At 45.1% G+C, this 22,271-nt stretch overlaps 13 non-coding genes across 13 annotated transcripts; 6 read left to right on the plus strand and 7 right to left on the minus strand.

The window, feature by feature from the left end:
- Positions 1-1,169: 1,169 nt before the first annotated feature.
- trnal-cag (transfer RNA leucine (anticodon CAG)) lies at positions 1,170-1,252 on the minus strand. The gene has a single exon. It is a non-coding gene; the product is annotated as a tRNA-Leu (tRNA).
- A 686-nt stretch (positions 1,253-1,938) lies between these two features.
- trnav-cac (transfer RNA valine (anticodon CAC)) lies at positions 1,939-2,011 on the minus strand. The gene has a single exon. It is a non-coding gene; the product is annotated as a tRNA-Val (tRNA).
- A 459-nt stretch (positions 2,012-2,470) lies between these two features.
- On the plus strand, positions 2,471-2,543 carry trnak-cuu (transfer RNA lysine (anticodon CUU)). The gene has a single exon. It is a non-coding gene; the product is annotated as a tRNA-Lys (tRNA).
- Positions 2,544-4,939: 2,396 nt separating this feature from the next.
- On the minus strand, positions 4,940-5,022 carry trnal-cag (transfer RNA leucine (anticodon CAG)). The gene has a single exon. It is a non-coding gene; the product is annotated as a tRNA-Leu (tRNA).
- Positions 5,023-6,239: 1,217 nt separating this feature from the next.
- On the plus strand, positions 6,240-6,312 carry trnak-cuu (transfer RNA lysine (anticodon CUU)). Its single transcript has one exon. It is a non-coding gene; the product is annotated as a tRNA-Lys (tRNA).
- A 2,397-nt stretch (positions 6,313-8,709) lies between these two features.
- On the minus strand, positions 8,710-8,792 carry trnal-cag (transfer RNA leucine (anticodon CAG)). The gene has a single exon. It is a non-coding gene; the product is annotated as a tRNA-Leu (tRNA).
- A 1,217-nt stretch (positions 8,793-10,009) lies between these two features.
- Positions 10,010-10,082, plus strand: trnak-cuu (transfer RNA lysine (anticodon CUU)). The gene has a single exon. It is a non-coding gene; the product is annotated as a tRNA-Lys (tRNA).
- Positions 10,083-12,479: 2,397 nt separating this feature from the next.
- On the minus strand, positions 12,480-12,562 carry trnal-cag (transfer RNA leucine (anticodon CAG)). The gene has a single exon. It is a non-coding gene; the product is annotated as a tRNA-Leu (tRNA).
- A 1,218-nt stretch (positions 12,563-13,780) lies between these two features.
- On the plus strand, positions 13,781-13,853 carry trnam-cau (transfer RNA methionine (anticodon CAU)). Its single transcript has one exon. It is a non-coding gene; the product is annotated as a tRNA-Met (tRNA).
- Positions 13,854-16,250: 2,397 nt separating this feature from the next.
- trnal-cag (transfer RNA leucine (anticodon CAG)) lies at positions 16,251-16,333 on the minus strand. The gene has a single exon. It is a non-coding gene; the product is annotated as a tRNA-Leu (tRNA).
- Positions 16,334-17,549: 1,216 nt separating this feature from the next.
- Positions 17,550-17,622, plus strand: trnak-cuu (transfer RNA lysine (anticodon CUU)). Its single transcript has one exon. It is a non-coding gene; the product is annotated as a tRNA-Lys (tRNA).
- Positions 17,623-20,011: 2,389 nt separating this feature from the next.
- Positions 20,012-20,094, minus strand: trnal-cag (transfer RNA leucine (anticodon CAG)). The gene has a single exon. It is a non-coding gene; the product is annotated as a tRNA-Leu (tRNA).
- A 1,218-nt stretch (positions 20,095-21,312) lies between these two features.
- On the plus strand, positions 21,313-21,385 carry trnak-cuu (transfer RNA lysine (anticodon CUU)). The gene has a single exon. It is a non-coding gene; the product is annotated as a tRNA-Lys (tRNA).
- The last annotated feature ends 886 nt before the right edge of the window (positions 21,386-22,271 follow it).

Consider the following 22,271-nt stretch of genomic DNA (forward strand, 5'->3'; position numbering starts at 1 on the left):
GTATGTCTAAACGGGCCTTTATCCAAGTGGCAGGCAGTTACTAGTGGGGTAGGGCAGGGATACGTGCTAGGACCCCAGCTACTCACAATGTATATTAATGATCTAGAAGTTTGAACTAGATGTAATAACTCCAAGTTTGCAGACGACACAAAGCTGGGTTGGCATGTGTGCTGTGAGGAGGATGCAGAGAACCTCCAGTATGATATGGACAGGTTAGGTGATTTAGCAGAAGCATGGCAGATGCAGTATAATGTGGATAAATGTGAGGTTATCAACTTTGGTGGCAAAAACAGGAAGACAGCTTATTATCAGCATGTCAATAGATTGGGAAAAGGGGAACTGCAATGAGACCTGGGTGTCCGTGTGCACCAATCGCTGAAGGTAAGCCTGCAGGTGCAGCAGGTGGTTAAGAAGGCAAATGTTGGCCTTTTCAGTGAGAGGTTTCGAGTACAGGAGCAAGGATGTCTTGCTGCAGTTGTACAAGGCCTTAGTGAGACCATACCTTAAGTATTGTGTGCAGCTTTGGTCACCTTATCTGAGGAAGGATGTTCTTGCCATGGAGGGAGTGCAGCGAAGATTCTCCAGACTGATACATGGGATGGCAGGAATGACGTATGAAGACAGATTGAGATGATTAGGCTTATATTCGCTAGAGTTTAGAAGAACGAGAGGGGATCTCATTGAAACTTACAAAATTCTAACAGGACAAGACACGCTAGATGCAGGAAGAATGATCCCGATGGTGCGGGAATCCAGAACCAGCAGTCACAGTCTAAGGATAAGGGGTAAGCCACATAGGGTTGAGATGAGGAGGAATTTCTTCACCCAGAGAGTGGTGAACCTGTTGAATTCTGTACCACAGAAGGCAGTTGAGGCCAATTCATTAAATATATTCAAGAAGGAGTTAGATATATTTCTTAAGGCTAAAGAGATAAAGGGATATGGGGAGAAAGCAGGGACAGGGTACTGAATGTGGATGATCAGCCATGATCTCATTAAATTGCGGAGCAGGCTCGAGTGGCCGAATGGCCTACTCCTGCTCCTATCTTCTATGTTTCTATGTGAATGGAGCAGGTGAACTGCTGAATCCCACTTTTAAGGTATGTCCCAAAGTGCTTGACAGTGGTGTGAAAATAAATGAGTTCCGCGTGGTAATTAAAAGTAAAGACTGTCAGAAGTAGGATTCGAACCCACGCCTCCAGAGGAGACTGCGACCTGAACGCAGCGCCTTAGACCGCTCGGCCATCCTGACTTGTTGAGTTAATTTTTGCATCTCATCACTTCCACATGAAGAACGTTTCCGTCCGGGTGCTTGTTCAATGCTGTTGAAGGCTCAGTGACCGGGATATCATCTCCCCCGGGGTTTTCCTGAGCTTGTGCTCGGTGTATGGGGAGGTTTGTCCCGGATCCCTGGTATCTTGCAGCTCCAGGGATGGGCAGTAACAATTCTGAGCTCTGGAGCTGGAGAAAAGCGAATAATTAATGGGTTTGTTTTCAGGCCTGAAATGCGGCTTAGATCTGTTGGTACTAACCGAGGCCGGGGCTGCGAGATATTTCAGTTTGTTCACGTTTAATCAGAAGAATATCCGCAGTCAGGAGCTGAAAAGGACCAAGAGCTGAAAAAACACCAGAAAAAAGATAAGAAATATCAGCAATTGTGATCAACTCTTTAATGTGTGTTCTGGTAGTTTAGTGGTTTAATTGTTTTAATCAACATTCATTAACCGAAAGCGTTGTTTTGCAGAATGAAAGAAATGCTCACAGTAAGGGACAGTCGAAAGTTGAGTAATTTAACTTTAATAATTTGTGAAAGTTTATTCATTGACGAAGATTTATACCCTATAAGAATTTACGCACCGTGTATTTTAGGAGTCTGCTTTAAATTGTTCGTTGCTTCTGACACAAGAAACCTGTTAAATTTATTTCACAGAAAAATAAAGTTTCCGCCCGGGCTCGACCCGGGGACTTTTCGCGTGTGAGGCAAACGTGATAACCGCTACACTACAGAAACCTCTGCTTAACCCGCGCTTTTTTTATATGCACACGTTCCACAAACACTGTTTCATTCCTCCTGCCTTCTCCTGATTCCTCATTGTCATGCACAGAAGCGCCTGATGCCCTCATTTGTTTAACGTAACAAGCAGACACAAACACAGGTATTCCTTCAAAATCAACCCGCAGGTGGCCACAGACACAATAAACAGAGCCAGAGAGAAAGACAGAATCGGGAATCTCCGGGAAATAGACAAGAGATATTGACAAAGACTAAAGCGCTTTGCGATCAGAAAATTGCCTGAACCCCTGTGGTTAATGAAAGGGATTTTGCTGCTTGAGTTCCTTATACGCCTTGGGCTTCTGGAGAACTTTTTTCGCAGTTTGCAGAAACGCGGCTCAGACATGCTGTTGTGACCGGGCCGGAGCCACCAGGTACCTGACTGCAATCAGCGACAATGAAATACACCTCTAACAGGCCCGGCTAGCTCAGTCGGTAGAGCATGAGACTCTTAATCTCAGGGTCGTGGGCTCGAGCCCCACGTTGGGCGGTATTTATTTGGTTAAACTTTTATGTTGCTTTCAAAGCGTCATTAATTGAGCGATAACCTTGTTTTGCACAATGAAAGAAATGCGAACTGAGAAAATACTGCAGATGCTGGAAATCTGAATTGAAACAGAAAATGCTGGAGATACTCAGCAGGTCAGGCAGCTTCTGCGAAGAGAGAAACAGAGTTAACGTTTCAGGTCGATAACCTTTCGTCAGAACTGGTAAAAAGAGGTAATGGGACAGATTTTTAAGCAAGTGTAGGGGATTCTATGAGATCATGGCTGATCTCCTGCCTCAATTCCATTCACCGGCCCTATCGCCATATCCCTTGAAGCCCTTACCAGTCAGAAATCTACCGACTTCTGTTTTGAACATACCCAATGACTGAGCCTCCACAGCCCTCTGGGGTAGAGAATTCCAAAGATTCACCACCCTCTGTGTGAAGAAATGTCTTCTCCTCTCAGTCCTGAATGGCCTAACCTTTATCCTGAGGCTGTGGCCCCTGGTTCTAGACTCCCCAGCCAAGGGAAACATTTTCCCAGCATCCAACCGATCAAACCCTGTAATAATTTTGCATGCTTAATGAGATCCCCTCTCATTCTTCCGAATTCAAGAGATTGCAGGCCTAGTTTACTCAATCCATTCTCATACGAGGTCAGTGACAGTCTTGCAAATGGTGACTTGATATTCGGTAGTGGGGTCATGGTCCAGGCGGAGGTAGGATGAGGTGTTGGAGAGTTGGCGTACAGCTTCCGCTAGGTAGAGGTCGGTTCGCCAAACAGCAACAGCACCACCCTTGTCAGCAGGTTTTGTGCTTTGCATGTTAACTGTTAACTGTTACCCATATCTCATTTTACACAATATATGGGCTATTCCAGCTCCTAATTCTTTTGTTCTTAGTTGTTATTTCTTCACACAGGAGAGCAATCTCGCCCCTGGACAAGCAGAAGGAGCAAGTTCCAACAAAATGATTCCGCAAACGTGATAACTGCTACACTGTGGAACCGTCTCCACTTTCAGTACCAGGTCAGATGGAAATGTATAAAATTTTTGAGGATGTAACTGGTAGAATAGATAAGGGAGAACCAGTGGATGTGGTGTATTTGGACTTTCAGAAGGCTTTCGATAAGGTCCCACATAATAGATTGGCGTGCAAAGTTAAAGCACATGGGATCGGGTGTAAGATACTGACTTGGACAGAGAACTGGTTGGCAGACAGGAAGCAAAGAGTATGTCTAAACGGGCCTTTATCCAAGTGGCAGGCAGTTACTAGTGGGGTAGGGCAGGGATACGTGCTAGGACCCCAGCTACTCACAATATATATTAATGATCTAGAAGGTTGAACTAGATGTAATAACTCCAAGTTTGCAGACGACACAAAGCTGGGTTGGCATGTGTGCTGTGAGGAGGATGCAGAGAACCTCCAGTATGATATGGACAGGTTAGGTGATTTAGCAGAAGCATGGCAGATGCAGCATAATGTGGATAAATGTGAGGTTATCAACTTTGGTGGCAAAAACAGGAAGACAGCTTATTATCAGAATGTCAATAGATTGGGAAAAGGGGAACTGCAATGAGACCTGGGTGTCCGTGTGCACCAATCGCTGAAGGTAAGCCTGCAGGTGCAGCAGGTGGTTAAGAAGGCAAATGTTGGCCTTTTCAGTGAGAGGTTTCGAGTACAGGAGCAAGGATGTCTTGCTGCAGTTGTACAAGGCCTTAGTGAGACCATACCTTGAGTATTGTGTGCAGCTTTGGTCACCTTATCTGAGGAAGGATGTTCTTGCCATGGAGGGAGTGCAGCGAAGATTCTCCAGACTGATACATGGGATGGCAGGAATGACGTTGAAGACAGATTGAGATGATTAGGCTTATATTCGCTAGAGTTTAGAAGAACGAGAGGGGATCTCATTGAAACTTACAAAATTCTAACAGGACAAGACACGCTAGATGCAGGAAGAATGATCCCGATGGTGCGGGAATCCAGAACCAGCAGTCACAGTCTAAGGATAAGGGGTAAGCCACATAGGGTTGAGATGAGGAGGAATTTCTTCACCAAGAGAGTGGTGAACCTGTTGAATTCTGTACCACAGAAGGCAGTTGAGGCCAATTCATTAAATATATTCAAGAAGGAGTTAGATATATTTCTTAAGGCTAAAGAGATAAAGGGATATGGGGAGAAAGCAGGGACAGGGTACTGAATGTGGATGATCAGCCATGATCTCATTAAATTGCGGAGCAGGCTCGAGTGGCCGAATGGCCTACTCCTGCTCCTTTATTCTATGTTTCTATGTGAATGGAGCAGGTGAACTGCTGAATCCCACTTTTAAGGGATGTCCCAAAGTGCTTGACAGTGGTGTGAAAATAAATGAGTTCCGCGTGGTAATTAAAAGTAAAGACTGTCAGAAGTGGGATTCGAACCCACGCCTCCAGAGGAGACTGCGACCTGAACGCAGCGCCTTAGACCGCTCGGCCATCCTGACTTGTTGAGTTAATTTTTGCATCTCATCACTTCCACATGAAGAACGTTTCCGTCCGGGTGCTTGTTCAATGCTGTTGAAGGCTCAGTGACCGGGATATCATCTCCCCCGGGGTTTTCCTGAGCTTGTGCTCGGTGTATGGGGAGGTTTGTCCCGCATCCCTGGTATCTTGCAGCTCCAGGGATGGGCAGTATCAATCTGAGCTCTGGAGCTGGAGAAAAGCGAATAATTAATGGGTTTGTTTTCAGGCCTGAAATGCAGCTTAGATCTGTTGGTACTAACCGAGGCCGGGGCTGCGAGATATTTCAGTTTGTTCACGTTTAATCAGAAGAATATCCGCAGTCAGGAGCTGAAAAGGACCAAGAGCTGAAAAAACACCAGAAAAAAGATAAGAAATATCAGCAATTGTGATCAACTCTTTAATGTGTGTTCTGGTAGTTTAGTGGTTTAATTGTTTTAATCAACATTCATTAACCGAAAGCGTTGTTTTGCAGAATGAAAGAAATGCTCACAGTAAGGGACAGTCGAAAGTTGAGTAATTTAACTTTAATAATTTGTGAAAGTTTATTCATTGACGAAGATTTATACCCTATAAGAATTTACGCACCGTGTATTTTAGGAGTCTGCTTTAAATTGTTCGTTGCTTCTGACACAAGAAACCTGTTAAATTTATTTCACAGAAAAATAAAGTTTCCGCCCGGGCTCGACCCGGGGACTTTTCGCCTGTGAGGCAAACGTGATAACCGCTACACTACAGAAACCTCTGCTTAACCCGCGCTTTTTTTATATGCACACGTTCCACAAACACTGTTTCATTCCTCCTGCCTTCTCCTGGTTCCTCATTGTCATGCACAGAAGCGCCTGATGCCCTCATTTGTTTAACGTAACAAGCAGACACAAACACAGGTATTCCTTCAAAATCAACCCGCAGGTGGCCACAGACACAATAAACAGAGCCAGAGAGAAAGACAGAATCGGGAATCTCCGGGAAATAGACAAGAGATATTGACAAAGACTAAAGCGCTTTGCGATCAGAAAATTGCCTGAACCCCTGTGGTTAATGAAAGGGATTTTGCTGCTTGAGTTCCTTATACGCCTTGGGCTTCTGGAGAACTTGTTTCGCAGTTTGCAGAAACGCGGCTCAGACATGCTGTTGTGACCGGGCCGGAGCCACCAGGTACCTGACTGCAATCAGCGACAATGAAATACAGCTCTAACAGGCCCGGCTCGCTCAGTCGGTTGAGCATGAGACTCTTAATCTCAGGGTCGTGGGCTCGAGCCCCACGTTGGGCGGTATTTATTTGGTTAAACTTTTATGTTGCTTTCAAAGCGTCATTAATTGAGCGATAACCTTGTTTTGCACAATGAAAGAAATGCGAACTGAGAAAATACTGCAGATGCTGGAAATCTGAATTGAAACAGAAAATGCTGGAGATACTCAGCAGGTCAGGCAGCTTCTGCGAAGAGAGAAACAGAGTTAACGTTTCAGGTCGATAACCTTTCGTCAGAACTGGTAAAGAGAGGTAATGGGACAGATTTTTAAGCAAGTGTAGGGGATTCTATGAGATCATGGCTGATCTCCTGCCTCAATTCCATTCACCGGCCCTATCGCCATATCCCTTGAAGCCCTTACCAGTCAGAAATTTACCGACTTCTGTTTTGAACATACCCAATGACTGAGCCTCCACAGCCCTCTGGGGTAGAGAATTCCAAAGATTCACCACCCTCTGTGTGAAGAAATTTCTTCTCCTCTCAGTCCTGAATGGCCTAACCTTTATCCTGAGGCTGTGGCCCCTGGTTCTAGACTCCCCAGCCAAGGGAAACATTTTCCCAGCATCCAACCGATCAAACCCTGTAATAATTTTGCATGCTTAATGAGATCCCCTCTCATTCTTCCGAATTCAAGAGATTGCAGGCCTAGTTTACTCAATCTCTTCTCATACGAGGTCAGTGACAGTCTTGCAAATGGTGACTTGATATTCGGTAGTGGGGTCATGGTCCAGGCGGAGGTAGGATGAGGTGTTGGAGAGTTGGCGTACAGCTTCCGCTAGGTAGAGGTCGGTTCGCCAAACAGCAACAGCACCACCCTTGTCAGCAGGTTTTGTGCTTTGCATGTTAACTGTTAACTGTTACCCATATCTCATTTTATACAATATATGGGCTATTCCAGCTCCTAATTCTTTTGTTCTTAGTTGTTATTTCCTCACACAGGAGAGCAATCTCGCCCCTGGACAAGCAGAAGGTGCAAGTTCCAACAAAATGATTCCGCAAACGTGATAACTGCTACACTGTGGAACCGTCTCCACTTTCAGTACCAGGTCAGATGGAAATGTTAAAAATTTTTGAGGATGTAACTGGTAGAATAGATAAGGGAGAACCAGTGGATGTGGTGTATTTGGACTTTCAGAAGGCTTTCGATAAGGTCCCACATAATAGATTGGCGTGCAAAGTTAAAGCACATGGGATCGGGTGTAAGATACTGACTTGGACAGAGAACTGGTTGGCAGACAGGAAGCAAAGAGTATGTCTAAACGGGCCTTTATCCAAGTGGCAGGCAGTTACTAGTGGGGTAGGGCAGGGATACGTGCTAGGACCCCAGCTACTCACAATATATATTAATGATCTAGAAGGTTGAACTAGATGTAATAACTCCAAGTTTGCAGACGACACAAAGCTGGGTTGGCATGTGTGCTGTGAGGAGGATGCAGAGAACCTCCAGTATGATATGGACAGGTTAGGTGATTTAGCAGAAGCATGGCAGATGCAGCATAATGTGGATAAATGTGAGGTTATCAACTTTGGTGGCAAAAACAGGAAGACAGCTTATTATCAGAATGTCAATAGATTGGGAAAAGGGGAACTGCAATGAGACCTGGGTGTCCGTGTGCACCAATCGCTGAAGGTAAGCCTGCAGGTGCAGCAGGTGGTTAAGAAGGCAAATGTTGGCCTTTTCAGTGAGAGGTTTCGAGTACAGGAGCAAGGATGTCTTGCTGCAGTTGTACAAGGCCTTAGTGAGACCATACCTTGAGTATTGTGTGCAGCTTTGGTCACCTTATCTGAGGAAGGATGTTCTTGCCATGGAGGGAGTGCAGCGAAGATTCTCCAGACTGATACATGGGATGGCAGGAATGACGTATGAAGACAGATTGAGATGATTAGGCTTATATTCGCTAGAGTTTAGAAGAACGAGAGGGGATCTCATTGAAACTTACAAAATTCTAACAGGACAAGACACGCTAGATGCAGGAAGAATGATCCCGATGGTGCGGGAATCCAGAACCAGCAGTCACAGTCTAAGGATAAGGGGTAAGCCACATAGGGTTGAGATGAGGAGGAATTTCTTCACCAAGAGAGTGGTGAACCTGTTGAATTCTGTACCACAGAAGGCAGTTGAGGCCAATTCATTAAATATATTCAAGAAGGAGTTAGATATATTTCTTAAGGTTAAAGAGATAAAGGGATATGGGGAGAAAGCAGGGACAGGGTACTGAATGTGGATGATCAGCCATGATCTCATTAAATTGCGGAGCAGGCTCGAGTGGCCGAATGGCCTACTCCTGCTCCTTTATTCTATGTTTCTATGTGAATGGAGCAGGTGAACTGCTGAATCCCACTTTTAAGGGATGTCCCAAAGTGCTTGACAGTGGTGTGAAAATAAATGAGTTCCGCGTGGTAATTAAAAGTAAAGACTGTCAGAAGTGGGATTCGAACCCACGCCTCCAGAGGAGACTGCGACCTGAACGCAGCGCCTTAGACCGCTCGGCCATCCTGACTTTTTAAGTTAATTTTTGCATCTCATCACTTCCACATGAAGAACGTTTCCGTCCGGGTGCTTGTTCAATGCTGTTGAAGGCTCAGTGACCGGGATATCATCTCCCCCGGGGTTTTCCTGAGCTTGTGCTCGGTGTATGGGGAGGTTTGTCCCGCATCCCTGGTATCTTGCAGCTCCAGGGATGGGCAGTAACAATCTGAGCTCTGGAGCTGGAGAAAAGCGAATAATTAATGGGTTTGTTTTCAGGCCTGAAATGCAGCTTAGATCTGTTGGTACTAACCGAGGCCGGGGCTGCGAGATATTTCAGTTTGTTCACGTTTAATCAGAAGAATATCCGCAGTCAGGAGCTGAAAAGGACCAAGAGCTGAAAAAACACCAGAAAAAAGATAAGAAATATCAGCAATTGTGATCAACTCTTTAATGTGTGTTCTGGTAGTTTAGTGGTTTAATTGTTTTAATCAACATTCATTAACCGAAAGCGTTGTTTTGCAGAATGAAAGAAATGCTCACAGTAAGGGACAGTCGAAAGTTGAGTAATTTAACTTTAATAATTTGTGAAAGTTTATTCATTGACGAAGATTTATACCCTATAAGAATTTACGCACCGTGTATTTTAGGAGTCTGCTTTAAATTGTTCGTTGCTTCTGACACAAGAAACCTGTTAAATTTATTTCACAGAAAAATAAAGTTTCCGCCCGGGCTCGACCCGGGGACTTTTCGCCTGTGAGGCAAACGTGATAACCGCTACACTACAGAATCCTCTGCTTAACCCGCGCTTTTTTTATATGCACACGTTCCACAAACACTGTTTCATTCCTCCTGCCTTCTCCTGGTTCCTCATTGTCATGCACAGAAGCGCCTGATGCCCTCATTTGTTTAACGTAACAAGCAGACACAAACACAGGTATTCCTTCAAAATCAACCCGCAGGTGGCCACAGACACAATAAACAGAGCCAGAGAGAAAGACAGAATCGGGAATCTCCGGGAAATAGACAAGAGATATTGACAAAGACTAAAGCGCTTTGCGATCAGAAAATTGCCTGAACCCCTGTGGTTAATGAAAGGGATTTTGCTGCTTGAGTTCCTTATACGCCTTGGGCTTCTGGAGAACTTGTTTCGCAGTTTGCAGAAACGCGGCTCAGACATGCTGTTGTGACCGGGCCGGAGCCACCAGGTACCTGACTGCAATCAGCGACAATGAAATACAGCTCTAACAGGCCCGGCTAGCTCAGTCGGTAGAGCATGAGACTCTTAATCTCAGGGTCGTGGGCTCGAGCCCCACGTTGGGCGGTATTTATTTGGTTAAACTTTTATGTTGCTTTCAAAGCGTCATTAATTGAGCGATAACCTTGTTTTGCACAATGAAAGAAATGCGAACTGAGAAAATACTGCAGATGCTGGAAATCTGAATTGAAACAGAAAATGCTGGAGATACTCAGCAGGTCAGGCAGCTTCTGCGAAGAGAGAAACAGAGTTAACGTTTCAGGTCGATAACCTTTCGTCAGAACTGGTAAAGAGCGGTAATGGGACAGATTTTTAAGCAAGTGTAGGGGATTCTATGAGATCATGGCTGATCTCCTGCCTCAATTCCATTCACCGGCCCTATCGCCATATCCCTTGAAGCCCTTACCAGTCAGAAATTTACCGACTTCTGTTTTGAACATACCCAATGACTGAGCCTCCACAGCCCTCTGGGGTAGAGAATTCCAAAGATTCACCACCCTCTGTGTGAAGAAATTTCTTCTCCTCTCAGTCCTGAATGGCCTAACCTTTATCCTGAGGCTGTGGCCCCTGGTTCTAGACTCCCCAGCCAAGGGAAACATTTTCCCAGCATCCAACCGATCAAACCCTGTAATAATTTTGCATGCTTAATGAGATCCCCTCTCATTCTTCCGAATTCAAGAGATTGCAGGCCTAGTTTACTCAATCTCTTCTCATACGAGGTCAGTGACAGTCTTGCAAATGGTGACTTGATATTCGGTAGTGGGGTCATGGTCCAGGCGGAGGTAGGATGAGGTGTTGGAGAGTTGGCGTACAGCTTCCGCTAGGTAGAGGTCGGTTCGCCAAACAGCAACAGCACCACCCTTGTCAGCAGGTTTTGTGCTTTGCATGTTAACTGTTAACTGTTACCCATATCTCATTTTATACAATATATGGGCTATTCCAGCTCCTAATTCTTTTGTTCTTAGTTGTTATTTCCTCACACAGGAGAGCAATCTCGCCCCTGGACAAGCAGAAGGTGCAAGTTCCAACAAAATGTTTCCGCAAACGTGATAACTGCTACACTGTGGAACCGTCTCCACTTTCAGTACCAGGTCAGATGGAAATGTTAAAAAATTTTGAGGATGTAACTGGTAGAATAGATAAGGGAGAACCAGTGGATGTGGTGTATTTGGACTTTCAGAAGGCTTTCGATAAGGTCCCACATAATAGATTGGCGTGCAAAGTTAAAGCACATGGGATCGGGTGTAAGATACTGACTTGGATAGAGAACTGGTCGGCAGACAGGAAGCAAAGAGTATGTCTAAACGGGCCTTTATCCAAGTGGCAGGCAGTTACTAGTGGGGTAGGGCAGGGATACATGCTAGGACCCCAGCTACTCACAATATATATTAATGATCTAGAAGGTTGAACTAGATGTAATAACTCCAAGTTTGCAGACGACACAAAGCTGGGTTGGCATGTGTGCTGTGAGGAGGATGCAGAGAACCTCCAGTATGATATGGACAGGTTAGGTGATTTAGCAGAAGCATGGCAGATGCAGTCTAATGTGGATAAATGTGAGGTTATCAACTTTGGTGGCAAAAACAGGAAGACAGCTTATTATCAGAATGTCAATAGATTGGGAAAAGGGGAACTGCAATGAGACCTGGGTGTCCGTGTGCACCAATCGCTGAAGGTAAGCCTGCAGGTGCAGCAGGTGGTTAAGAAGGCAAATGTTGGCCTTTTCAGTGAGAGGTTTCGAGTACAGGAGCAAGGATGTCTTGCTGCAGTTGTACAAGGCCTTAGTGAGACCATACCTTGAGTATTGTGTGCAGCTTTGGTCACCTTATCTGAGGAAGGATGTTCTTGCCATGGAGGGAGTGCAGCGAAGATTCTCCAGACTGATACATGGGATGGCAGGAATGACGTATGAAGACAGATTGAGATGATTAGGCTTATATTCGCTAGAGTTTAGAAGAACGAGAGGGGATCTCATTGAAACTTACAAAATTCTAACAGGACAAGACACGCTAGATGCAGGAAGAATGATCCCGATGGTGCGGGAATCCAGAACCAGCAGTCACAGTCTAAGGATAAGGGGTAAGCCACATAGGGTTGAGATGAGGAGGAATTTCTTCACCCAGAGAGTGGTGAACCTGTTGAATTCTGTACCACAGAAGGCAGTTGAGGCCAATTCATTAAATATATTCAAGAAGGAGTTAGATATATTTCTTAAGGCTAAAGAGATAAAGGTATATGGGGAGAAAGCAGGGACAGGGTACTGAATGTGGATGATCAGCCATGATCTCATTAAATTGCGGAGCAGGCTCGAGTGGCCGAATGGCCTACTCCTGCTCCTATCTTCTATGTTTCTATGTGAATGGAGCAGGTGAACTGCTGAATCCCACTTTTAAGGGATGTCCCAAAGTGCTTGACAGTGGTGTGAAAATAAATGAGTTCCGCGTGGTAACTAAAAGAAAAGACTGTCAGAAGTGGGATTCGAACCCACGCCTCCAGAGGAGACTGCGACCTGAACGCAGCGCCTTAGACCGCTCGGCCATCCTGACTTGTTGAGTTAAGTTTTGCATCTCATCACTTCCACATGAAGAACGTTTCCGTCCGGGTGCTTGTTCAATGCTGTTGAAGGCTCAGTGACCGGGATATCATCTCCCCCGGGGTTTTCCTGAGCTTGTGCTCGGTGTATGGGGAGGTTTGTCCCGGATCCCTGGTATCTTGCAGCTCAAGGGATGGGCAGTAACAATTCTGAGCTCTGGAACTGGGGAAAAGCGAATAATTAATGGGTTTGTTTTCAGGCCTCAAATGCGGCTTAGATCTGTTGGTACTAACCGAGGCCGGGGCTGCGAGATATTTCAGTTTGTTCACGTTTAATCAGAAGAATATCCGCAGTCAGGAGCTGAAAAGGACCAAGAGCTGAAAAAACACCAGAAAAAAGATAAGAAATATCAGCAATTGTGATCAACTCTTTAATGTGTGTTCTTGTAGTTTAGTGGTTTAATTGTTTTAATCAACATTCATTAACCGAAAGCGTTGTTTTGCAGAATGAAAGAAATGCTCACAGTAAGGGACAGTCGAAAGTTGAGTAATTTAACTTTAATAATTTGTGAAAGTTTATTCATTGACGAAGATTTATACCCTATAAGAATTTACGCACCGTGTATTTTAGGAGTCTGCTTTAAATTGTTCGTTGCTTCTGACACAAGAAACCTGTTAAATTTATTTCACAGAAAAATAAAGTATCTGCTTCGGCTCGACCCGGGGACTTTTCGCGTGTGAGGCAAACGTGATAACCGCTACACGACAGAAACCTCTGCTTAACTCGCGCTTTTTTTATATGCACACGTTCCACAAACACTGTTTCATTCCTCCTGCCTTCTCCTGATTCCTCATTGTCATGCACAGAAGCGCCTGATGCCCTCATTTATTTAACGTAACAAGCAGACGCAAACACAGGTATTCCTTCAAAATCATCCCGCAGGTGGCCACAGACGCAATAAACAGAGCCAGAGAGAAAGACAGAATCGGAAATCTCCGGGAAATAGACAAGAGATATTGACAAAGACTAAAGCGCTTTGCGATCAGAAAATTGCCTGAACCCCTGTGGTTAATGAAAGGGATTTTGCTGCTTGAGTTCCTCATATGCCTTGGGCTTCTGGAGAACTTGTTTCGCAGTTTGCAGAAACGCGGCTCAGACATACTGTTGTGACCGGGCCGGAGCCACGAGGTACCTGACTGCAATCAGCGACAATGAAATGCAGCTTTAACAGGCCCGGCTAGCTCAGTCGGTAGAGCATGAGACTCATAATTTCAGCGTCGTGGGTTCGAGCCCCACGTTGGGCGGTATTTATTTGGTTAAACTTTTATGTTGCTTTCAAAGCGTCATTAATTGAGCGATAACCTTGTTTTGCACAATGAAAGAAATGAGAACTGAGAAAATACTGCAGATGCTGGAAATCTGAATTGAAACAGAAAATGCTGGAGATACTCAGCAGGTCAGGCAGCTTCTGCGAAGACAGAAACATAGTTAACGTTTCAGGTCGATAACCTTTCGTCAGAACTGGTAAAAAGAGGTAATGGGACAGATTTTTAAGCAAGTGTAGGGGATTCTATGAGATCATGGCTGATCTCCTGCCTCAATCCCATTCACCGGCCCTATCGCCATATCCCTTGATGCCTTTACCAGTCAGAAATCTACCGACTTCTGTTTTGAACATACCCAATGACTGAGCCTCCACAGCCCTCTGGGGTAGAGAATTCAAAAGATTCACCACCCTCTGTGTGAAGAAATTTCTTCTCCTCTCAGTCCTGAATGGCCTAACCTTTATCCTGAAGCTGTGGCCCCTGGTTCTAGACTCCCCAGCCAAGGGAAACATTCTCCCAGCATCCAACCGATCAAACCCTGTAATAATTTTGCATGCTTAATGAGATCCCCTCTCATTCTTCCGAATTCAAGAGATTGCAGGCCTAGTTTACTCAATCTCTTCTCATACGAGGTCAGTGACAGTCTTGCAAATGGTGACTTGATATTCGGTAGTGGGGTCATGGTCCAGGCGGAGTTAGGAGGAGGTGTTGGAGAGTTGGCGTACAGCTTCCGCTAGGTAGAGGTCAGTTCGCCAAACAGCAACAGCACCACCCTTGTCAGCAGGTTTTGTGCTTTGCATGTTAACTGTTAACTGTTACCCATATCTCATTTTATACAATATATGGGCTATTCCAGCTCCTAATTCTTTTGTTCTTAGTTGTTATTTCCTCACACAGGAGAGCAATCTCGCCCATGGACAAGCAGAAGGAGCAAGTTCCAACAAAATGATTCCGCAAACGTGATAACTGCTACACTGTGGAACCGTCTCCACTTTCAGTACCAGGTCAGATGGAAAGGTTAAAAAATTTTGAGGATGTAACTGGTAGAATAGATAAGGGAGAACCAGTGGATGTGGTGTATTTGGAATTTCAGAAGGCTTTCGATAAGGTCCCACATAATAGATTGGCGTGCAAAGTTAAAGCACATGGGATCGGGTGTAAGATACTGACTTGGATAGAGAACTGGTTGGCAGATAGGAAGCAAAGAGTATGTCTAAACGGGCCTTTATCCAAGTGGCAGGCAGTTACTAGTGGGGTAGGGCAAGGATACGTGCTAGGACCCCAGCTACTCACAATATATATTAATGATCTAGAAGGTTGAACTAGATGTAATAACTCCAAGTTTGCAGACGACACAAAGCTGGGTTGGCATGTGTGCTGTGAGGAGGATGCAGAGAACCTCCAGTATGATATGGACAGGTTAGGTGATTTAGCAGAAGCATGGCAGATGCAGTATAATGTGGATAAATGTGAGGTTATCAACTTTGGTGGCAAAAACAGGAAGACAGCTTATTATCAGAATGTCAATAGATTGGGAAAAGGGGAACTGCAATGAGACCTGGGTGTCCGTGTGCACCAATCGCTGAAGGTAAGCCTGCAGGTGCAGCAGGTGGTTAAGAAGGCAAATGTTGGCCTTTTCAGTGAGAGGTTTCGAGTACAGGAGCAAGGATGTCTTGCTGCAGTTGTACAAGGCCTTAGTGAGACCATACCTTGAGTATTGTGTGCAGCTTTGGTCACCTTATCTGAGGAAGGATGTTCTTGCCATGGAGGGAGTGCAGCGAAGATTCTCCAGACTGATACATGGGATGGCAGGAATGACGTATGAAGACAGATTGAGATGATTAGGCTTATATTCGCTAGAGTTTAGAAGAACGAGAGGGGATCTCATTGAAACTTACAAAGTTCTAACAGGACAAGACACGCTAGATGCAGGAAGAATGATCCCGATGGTGCGGGAATCCAGAACCAGCAGTCACAGTCTAAGGATAAGGGGTAAGCCACATAGGGTTGAGATGAGGAGGAATTTCTTCACCCAGAGAGTGGTGAACCTGTTGAATTCTGTACCACAGAAGGCAGTTGAGGCCAATTCATTAAATATATTCAAGAAGGAGTTAGATATATTTCTTAAGGCTAAAGAGATAAAGGTATATGGGGAGAAAGCAGGGACAGGGTACTGAATGTGGATGATCAGCCATGATCTCATTAAATTGCGGAGCAGGCTCGAGTGGCCGAATGGCCTACTCCTGCTCCTATCTTCTATGTTTCTATGTGAATGGAGCAGGTGAATTGCTGAATCCCACTTTTAAGGGATGTCCCAAAGTGCTTGACAGTGGTGTGAAAATAAATGAGTTCCGCGTGGTAATTTAAAGTAAAGACTGTCAGAAGTGGGATTCGAACCCACGCCTCCAGAGGAGACTGCGACCTGAACGCAGCGCCTTAGACCGCTCGGCCATCCTGACTTGTTGAGTTAATTTTTGCATCTCATCACTTCCACATGAAGAACGTTTCCGTCCGGGTGCTTGTTCAATGCTGTTGAAGGCTCAGTGGCCGGGATATCATCTCCCCCGGGGTTTTCCTGAGCTTGTGCTCGGTGTATGGGGAGGTTTGTCCCGGATCCCTGGTATCTTGCAGCTCCAGGGATGGGCAGTAACAATCTGAGCTCTGGAGCTGGAGAAAAGCGAATAATTAATGGGTTTGTTTTCAGGCCTGAAATGCGGCTTAGATCTGTTGGTACTAACCGAGGCCGGGGCTGCGAGATATTTCAGTTTGTTCACGTTTAATCAGAAGAATGTCCGCACTCAGGAGCTGAAAAGGACCAAGAGCTGAAAAAACACCAGAAAAAAGATAAGAAATATCAGCAATTGTGATCAACTCTTTAATGTGTGTTCTGGTAGTTTAGTGGTTTAATTGTTTTAATCAACATTCATTAACCGAAAGCGTTGTTTTGCAGAATGAAAGAAATGCTCACAGTAAGGGACAGTCGAAAGTTGAGTAATTTAACTTTAATAATTTGTGAAAGTTTATTCATTGACGAAGATTTATACCCTATAAGAATTTACGCACCGTGTATTTTAGGAGTCTGCTTTAAATTGTTCGTTGCTTCTGACACAAGAAACCTGTTAAATTTATTTCACAGAAAAATAAAGTTTCCGCCCGGGCTCGACCCGGGGACTTTTCGCCTGTGAGGCAAACGTGATAACCGCTACACTACAGAAACCTCTGCTTAACGCGCCCTTTTTTTATATGCAGACGTTCCACAAACACTTTTCATTCCTCCTGCCTTCTCCTGATTCCTCATTGTCATGCACAGAAGCGCCTGATGCCCTCATTTGTTTAACGTAACAAGCAGACACAAACACAGGTATTCCTTCAAAATCAACCCGCAGGTGGCCACAGACACAATAAACAGAGCCAGAGAGAAAGACAGAATCGGGAATCTCCGGGAAATAGACAAGATATATTGACAAAGACTAAAGCGCTTTGCGATCAGAAAATTGCGTGAACCCCTGTGGTTAATGAAAGGGATTTTGCTGCTTGAGTTCCTTATACGCCTTGGGCTTCTGGAGAACTTGTTTCGCAGTTTGCAGAAACGCGGCTCAGACATGCTGTTGTGACCGGGCCGGAGCCACCAGGTACCTGACTGCAATCAGCGACAATGAAATGCAGCTCTAACAGGCCCGGCTAGCTCAGTCGGTAGAGCATGAGACTCTTAATCTCAGGGTCGTGGGTTCGAGCCCCACGTTGGGCGGTATTTATTTGGTTAAACTTTTATGTTGCTTTCATAGCGTCATTAATTGAGCGATAACCTTGTTTTGCACAATGAAAGAAATGCGAACTGAGAAAATACTGCAGATGCTGGAAATCTGAATTGAAACAGAAAGTGCTGGAGATACTCAGCAGGTCAGGCAGCTTCTGCGAAGAGAGAAACAGAGTTAACGTTTCAGGTCGATAACCTTTCGTCAGAACTGGTAAAAAGAGGTAATGGGACAGATTTTTAAGCAAGTGTAGGGGATTCTATGAGATCATGGCTGATCTCCTGCCTCAATTCCATTCACCGGCCCTATCGCCATATCCCTTGAAGCCCTTACCAGTCAGAAATCTACCGACTTCTGTTTTGAACATACCCAATGACTGAGCCTCCACAGCCCTCTGGGGTAGAGAATTCCAAAGATTCACCACCCTCTGTGTGAAGAAATTTCTTCTCCTCTCAGTCCTGAATGGCCTAACCTTTATCCTGAGGCTGTGGCCCCTGGTTCTAGACTCCCCAGCCAAGGGAAACATTTTCCCAGCATCCAACCGATCAAACCCTGTAATAATTTTGCATGCTTAATGAGATCCCCTCTCATTCTTCCGAATTCAAGAGATTGCAGGCCTAGTTTACTCAATCTCTTCTCATACGAGGTCAGTGACAGTCTTGCAAATGGTGACTTGATATTCGGTAGTGGGGTCATGGTCCAGGCGGAGGTAGGATGAGGTGTTGGAGAGTTGGCGTACAGCTTCCGCTAGGTAGAGGTCGGTTCGCCAAACAGCAACAGCACCACCCTTGTCAGCAGGTTTTGTGCTTTGCATGTTAACTGTTAACTGTTACCCATATCTCATTTTACACAATATATGGGCTATTCCAGCTCCTAATTCTTTTGTTCTTAGTTGTTATTTCCTCACACAGGAGAGCAATCTCGCCCCTGGACAAGCAGAAGGAGCAAGTTCCAACAAAATGATTCCGCAAACGTGATAACTGCTACACTGTGGAACCGTCTCCACTTTCAGTACCAGGTCAGATGGAAATGTTAAAAATTTTTGAGGATGTAACTGGTCGAATAGATAAGGGAGAACCAGTGGATGTGGTGTATTTGGACTTTCAGAAGGCTTTCGATAAGGTCCCACATAATAGATTGGCGTGCAAAGTTAAAGCACATGGGATCGGGTGTAAGATACTGACTTGGATAGAGAACTGGTTGGCAGACAGGAAGCAAAGAGTATGTCTAAACGGGCCTTTATCCAAGTGGCAGGCAGTTACTAGTGGGGTAGGGCAGGGATACGTGCTAGGACCCCAGCTACTCACAATATATATTAATGATCTAGAAGGTTGAACTAGATGTAATAACTCCAAGTTTGCAGACGACACAAAGCTGGGTTGGCATGTGTGCTGTGAGGAGGATGCAGAGAACCTCCAGTATGATATGGACAGGTTAGGTGATTTAGCAGAAGCATGGCAGATGCAGTATAATGTGGATAAATGTGAGGTTATCAACTTTGGTGGCAAAAACAGGAAGACAGCTTATTATCAGAATGTCAATAGATTGGGAAAAGGGGAACTGCAATGAGACCTGGGTGTCCGTGTGCACCAATCGCTGAAGGTAAGCCTGCAGGTGCAGCAGGTGGTTAAGAAGGCAAATGTTGGCCTTTTCAGTGAGAGGTTTCGAGTACAGGAGCAAGGATGTCTTGCTGCAGTTGTACAAGGCCTTAGTGAGACCATACCTTGAGTATTGTGTGCAGCTTTGGTCACCTTATCTGAGGAAGGATGTTCTTGCCATGGAGGGAGTGCAGCGAAGGTTCTCCAGACTGATACATGGGATGGCAGGAATGACGTATGAAGACAGATTGAGATGATTAGGCTTATATTCGCTAGAGTTTAGAAGAACGAGAGGGGATCTCATTGAAACTTACAAAATTCTAACAGGACAAGACACGCTAGATGCAGGAAGAATGATCCCGATGGTGCGGGAATCCAGAACCAGCAGTCACAGTCTAAGGATAAGGGGTAAGCCACATAGGGTTGAGATGAGGAGGAATTTCTTCACCCAGAGAGTGGTGAACCTGTTGAATTCTGTACCACAGAAGGCAGTTGAGGACAATTCATTAAATATATTCAAGAAGGAGTTAGATATATTTCTTAAGGCTAAAGAGATAAAGGGAGAAAGCAGGGACAGGTTACTGAATGTGGATGATCAGCCATGATCTCATTAAATTGCGGAGCAGGCTCGAGTGGCCGAATGGCCGACTCCTGCTCCTATCTTCTATGTTTCTATGTGAATGGAGCAGGTGAACTGCTGAATCTCACTTTTAAGGGATGTCCCAAAGTGCTTGACAGTGGTGTGAAAATAAATGAGTTTCGCGTGGTAATTAAAAGTAAAGACTGTCAGAAGTGGGATTCGAACCCACGCCTCCAGAGGAGACTGCGACCTGAACGCAGCGCCTTAGACCGCTCGGCCATCCTGACTTGTTGAGTTAATTTTTGCATCTCATCACTTCCACATGAAGAACGTTTCCGTCCGGGTGCTTGTTCAATGCTGTTGAAGGCTCAGTGGCCGGGATATCATCTCCCCCGGGGTTTTCCTGAGCTTGTGCTCGGTGTATGGGGAGGTTTGTCCCGGATCCCTGGTGTCTTGCAGCTCCAGGGATGGGCAGTAACAATCTGAGCTCTGGAGCTGGAGAAAAGCGAATAATTAATGGGTTTGTTTTCAGGCCTGAAATGCGGCTTAGATCTGTTGGTACTAACCGAGGCCGGGGCTGCGAGATATTTCAGTTTGTTCACGTTTAATCAGAAGAATATCCGCAGTCAGGAGCTGAAAAGGACCAAGAGCTGAAAAAACACCAGAAAAAAGATAAGAAATATCAGCAATTGTGATCAACTCTTTAATGTGTGTTCTGGTAGTTTAGTGGTTTAATTGTTTTAATCAACATTCATTAACCGAAAGCGTTGTTTTGCAGAATGAAAGAAATGCTCACAGTAAGGGACAGTCGAAAGTTGAGTAATTTAACTTTAATAATTTGTGAAAGTTTATTCATTGACGAAGATTTATACCCTATAAGAATTTACGCACCGTGTATTTTAGGAGTCTGCTTTAAATTGTTCGTTGCTTCTGACACAAGAAACCTGTTAAATTTATTTCACAGAAAAATAAAGTTTCCGCCCGGGCTCGACCCGCTGACTTTTCGCGTGTGAGGCAAAACGTGATAACCGCTACACTACAGAAACCTCTGCTTAACCCGCCCTTTTTTTATATGCGCACGTTCCACAAATACTGTTTCATTCCTCCTGCCTTCTCCTGATTCCTCATTGTCATGCACAGAAGCGCCTGATGCCCTCATTTGTTTAACGTAACAAGCAGACACAAACACAGGTATTCCTTCAAAATCAACCCGCAGGTGGCCACAGACACAATAAACAGAGCCAGAGAGAAAGACAGAATCGGGAATCTCCGGGAAATAGACAAGAGATATTGACAAAGATTAAAGCGCTTTGCGATCAGAAAATTGCCTGAACCCCTGTGGTTAATGAAAGGGATTTTGCTGCTTGAGTTCCTTGTACGCCTTGGGCTTCTGGAGAACTTGTTTCGCAGTTTGCAGAAACGCGGCTCAGACATGCTGTTGTGACCGGGCCGGAGCCACCAGGTACCTGACTGCAATCAGCGACAATGAAATACATCTCTAACAGGCCCGGCTAGCTCAGTCGGTAGAGCATGAGACTCTTAATCTCAGGGTCGTGGGTTCGAGCCCCACGTTGGGCGGTATTTATTTGGTTAAACTTTTATGTTGCTTTCAAAGCGTCATTAATTGAGCGATAACCTTGTTTTGCACAATGAAGGAAATGCGAACTGAGAAAATACTGCAGATGCTGGAAATCTGAATTGAAACAGAAAATGCTGGAGATACTCAGCAGGTCAGGCAGCTTCTGCGAAGAGAGAAACAGAGTTAACGTTTCAGGTCGATAACCTTTCGTCAGAACTGGTAAAAAGAGGTAATGGGACAGATTTTTAAGCAAGTGTAGGGGATTCTATGAGATCATGGCTGATCTCCTGCCTCAATTCCATTCACCGGCCCTATCGCCATATCCCTTGAAGCCCTTACCAGTCAGAAATCTACCGACTTCTGTTTTGAACATACCCAATGACTGAGCCTCCACAGCCCTCTGGGGTAGAGAATTCCAAAGATTCACCACCCTCTGTGTGAAGAAATTTCTTCTCCTCTCAGTCCTGAATGGCCTAACCTTTATCCTGAGGCTGTGGCCCCTGGTTCTAGACTCCCCAGCCAAGGGAAACATTTTCCCAGCATCCAACCGATCAAACCCTGTAATAATTTTGCATGCTTAATGAGATCCCCTCTCATTCTTCCGAATTCAAGAGATTGCAGGCCTAGTTTACTCAATCTCTTCTCATACGAGGTCAGTGACAGTCTTGCAAATGGTGACTTGATATTCGGTAGTGGGGTCATGGTCCAGGCGGAGGTAGGATGAGGTGTTGGAGAGTTGGCGTACAGCTTCCGCTAGGTAGAGGTCGGTTCGCCAAACAGCAACAGCACCACCCTTGTCAGCAGGTTTTGTGCTTTGCATGTTAACTGTTAACTGTTACCCATATCTCATTTTACACAATATATGGGCTATTCTAGCTCCTAATT

Source organism: Somniosus microcephalus, unplaced genomic scaffold (assembly GCF_052327205.1).
Source record: "Somniosus microcephalus isolate GS21.2 unplaced genomic scaffold, FLI_Smic_1.0 unresolved_chr4, whole genome shotgun sequence".
NCBI classification, from domain to species: Eukaryota; Metazoa; Chordata; class Chondrichthyes; order Squaliformes; family Somniosidae; genus Somniosus; species Somniosus microcephalus.